Source organism: Olea europaea, chromosome 18 (genome assembly GCF_002742605.1).
Source record: "Olea europaea var. sylvestris chromosome 18, O_europaea_v1, whole genome shotgun sequence".
Taxonomy (NCBI): Eukaryota; Viridiplantae; Streptophyta; class Magnoliopsida; order Lamiales; family Oleaceae; genus Olea; species Olea europaea.
In genome coordinates, this window is record NC_036254.1 from 12,797,701 (window position 1) to 12,801,906 (window position 4,206).

Genomic DNA, 4,206 nt, shown 5'->3' on the forward strand with positions numbered 1-4,206 from the left:
TTATCAATCTCCCAGTTTGAGTCCCCTCAGAGCTATTGAGGTGAGGATCCGACTGTAAATTTCAGGGTCCTGTGGAATTAGTTGAGATATTTGTAAGTTGGTTCGGACACACACGGACATAAAAGAAAAAAAGATTTATCAATCTGTAGCCATTTCTCTCTATAGAATCCCAATTCACAAATCATCTCCTTACTCACTAAAATTTCTATCCTAAATCATTGATTGACCATGAAGCCACTGTAATGCAGACGTCAATAGCTTATGAAATTCATTATTTTAGAGAAGTTATAGCTCGTTAGATTTATCATATTTTCCTTGAGCAAATTTGATCATTTTGGCTCTTCTAGTCACATGGTAAATCGATTGCAACTGTGTTTGCATTCAAGAAACACATATCTAGGTACGCATAAGCCCTTGAAGTTTCTGTAATCATTTTTTTGAATTTTATGACAATTGCTTCTAATTGTGATCAGTAAGTGTAATTCATGAATTTTGTGTGCATTTTACCCCATTTGTAACATATGTTTACAATTTTGTGATTAGACAGTATGCATTTATTATTTGTAATTTGAGAATTTTTAACATTGTTGATCTAAAAATACTATTCTAAACATATTTAAGCAAAAAAACTGTTTGTGACTAGTTTTTGCAATGAATGTAACTATCCGTACCCATGTTTGTGCTTCAATCATTATGTTAAATGTGAGTGATTGTAACTTGAGATGAATCATTTGTGAACTCTATTTTACATATTGCAACCAGCTATTATGTGAAATGAAAACAATATGTGACCAATTTTATATGCATTAAATGTGACTCTATGTGACCAATGCTACATTTTGCAACTTGTTCTACGCTAATACTTACTGTTTGTAACCATTTTTTGTTAACCGTAACCCTTTCTAACCAGGTCAGTGTTGAATATGACTTTTTTTGAGCAGGTTTATTTTAGATGTGATTGTTTGTGACCTGTAATTTATTGAATGTGACTTACCGTCATCTGTCTATGAGTATAATTTTTGTCATTTTTTTTTTGTAATCGGAAGACATGACTAATGAAATTGTGCTTGCTCCTGATCAAAAGAGAAGTTCAGAACGTCTTACTGAGGAGGAGGAGAAGAAGAAGAAGTTAGCTTGCGAGAGATCACAAGTTGTAAAATATGAAAGAAACGGTGGATATGTTCAAAATCGTACGACTTGTAACAACATGGTACCATTTTACCAAAAAGAGGAAAGATTAAAGGCAAAGAAACAATCAAATCAATTTAAATATCTCAGTATATTTTTATTAATAACATCAAGATATTCTTTATAGTTACAAGTTTTTTCATTTTATTCACGAATTGTATATTATTGAATAGATTGAATTAAAATATTATTCAACTAACATTTACTATTAATGCAAAATTTTTGAATTCGGTATGTGCATAAAAATTCATGTGTTGTGAATAGGTTTCCGTATTTCGTAAAATCTCAGCAAATTGTAACCTATTGAATGTGTTACATGTGATGTATATGACAATGTTTAGTATACTAGTGACTATTTGTGACTAGGACTTCTCTGTAACCAGGAGTGTGTAAGTCATTATTGGTTGTAACTCGGCCTGTATTGATTGTGATTGTCTTTAATCATGTATGTCTTAATTGTGACTGTATTTGACCAAATCTGTTATAACATTGAATGCATGCGACCAGGTATATTGGAGCTATTATTGTTTGTGACCAGATTTGTGTAAGCTGTTATTTGTTGTGATAAGATGTATCTTAACTTTGATTGTGCGTAATCAGGTTTTTCTTAAATGTGACTGTCATTGAAAATGCATTTCTTAAATGTGATTGCCTATGACCTGATGCGTCATAATTTTGACTATATGTGACCAGTGTTGTCTTGACTGTGGTTGTATGTGATGTTTGTGTTAATAGTATTTTGTGATCTAGTATGTGAACAATGACCTTTTGTAATCAATTTTGTATTAATTGTGACTATTCGAGATATTTTGTGTTAATTATGACTCTCTGTGGTCAAGTTTATGTTAATTGTGACTATCTGTGATCATGTCTGTTTTCACTATGAATGTTTGTGACGTGTTGTTATCTAACGGTGATCTATTGTTGCCTACCAAACTACACAGAGAATTGAAGAGTAAATATTGTTAAGGTTGAAGATTAAACATTGTTGAAGAGTTTATTAATCATAAAATACGCCAGTTTTTTGGATGCTAATGCCATAAAGTGTCTCTTAACACTAGGATCCTCTTTTAGATGCAAAATACCTCATGCTTAAACCATTCATTTCCAACAAATGAATAATCCAGAAATTTATACCCTACTTTAAGAGGAATAAAATAGAGAGCCAAAACCAACACTTACCCTAAATTGGCAAAATCTAGTATTTTCTAGTTTTCATTCTTTTTTTTTTTACGCTATTTGTATAATGACTGAGGGAAGCTTTTTATGAAGTAGCACAATAGCGGAAAAAAAAGAGCACTATTATTTGTGACTTCAATTCGCACTCCATATCGATGAAGGACTTTTCATGTTTGTGTTTCTCTTCTTACTATATCGCAATATCACCGCCACATTCCCTTACCTCAACTACCACCTCTATACTGGAATACATCATGCTTTGAAATGAAAAATTATACCTGCTATTTCATGAATTAACTATAAGGTTTATCAACACAAGCAGAACTAAGTTACTGCTTCTCCAGGTGTAGTCAAGCATTTTGCACAAATACCTTGCATACACAAATTTGTTCAATTACAAACTAAGCAAAGAGTTAATTCTCCAAATAATCACTGAACTTTGCCAAAAGTTTTCTCAGGTCACCGAACTTCAAAACTTCTCTAAATAGTCACTAAACTTTGCCAAAAGTTTCCAGGAGGTCTCCGAATTTCAAAACTTCCCCAAGTAGTCACTAAATTTTACAAAAAGTTTCAAGGAGATCACTAAAATAGTGATGCATGGGGTCCCAATTTGTAAAGTTGAGTGACCCCCTAAGAACTTTTTGCAAAGTTCAGTAACTATTTAAGGAAGTTTTGAAATTCGATGACCTGTTGAAAATTTTTGGTAAAGTTTAGGACTGTTTAGGAAAGTTTTGAAGTTCGATGACCTCCTCGGAGCTTGACAAAGTTCAGTGACTATTTGGGGAATTAACTCCTAAGCAAAACACAATATCTGCCATATAATAACATAATTTACAAACAATATTCCCCAAAGTTTGTAATAAATATTAGGATCATACTACTAGTACAAACTTTTTTTGACAAACTCCCTTACTCACTACTCACAATGGGAATGGGGCCCACAAGCCAACATTTTTTAAATTCACTAGGGATTTGTTAATTTTGTGAGAGTGAGTACACCATTTTGTCAACAAGATTTTGTACAAATATCTTTATTCTGAATATTGAGTTAAATAGGAGGCGGACAAAGTTTTCAACCACACTAACCCGTATAACGAATTTGCAGTGCCACTACCACTAGCACCGCCACCAACAATCCAACACACAAATTCTAGGTTAACATTGGAGCTGAACCCATAGAGCGTGTGGAATGAATCATCATTTCATCAATGATTTTCAAAATCCCAAAACTCCCAAATATGTGCACCATTAACCTAGAGTTACAATTTCAATTCACTTTCACTCACACCTACAATTAACATTTGTATCGACATAGAAGAAGTTGAGAAAGAAAGGAAGTGTAGAGATTGAGAGAGAGAGAGAGAGAGAGAGGTGGAGGGATCGTAGAATGAAAATTAAAGGGATTGTAGAATGAAAAATAAGTAAACTGTTATAATGGTATTGTTTGAAATGATTTGATTTAGGACAATTATTTAATATATTAATCATAATCTAAAGTCTTATTTATCACCTGATTGGTGAAATTACACCACCTTAATTTTGAATTGTATACTTTATACGTAGAGTTTGGGCTAATTTTTTCTAAGGGTCCGTTTCATTGTAAGAATATAATTTAGGTGGAAAGAAAACAAATTCCAGGAAATTGAATTGTTTAGAGCTTGTTTTATTGAGAATTTCCAATTAAATGTGTTTGATTGATATAATTTTTCACCTGAAAAATGTTAAAATTTTGGATCTTTTGATGTTCGTTTCGCTTTGTTTTTCATGAATATTATCAATTAAATGGATATATATATATATATATATATATATATATATATATATTTTTTTTTTTTTTTT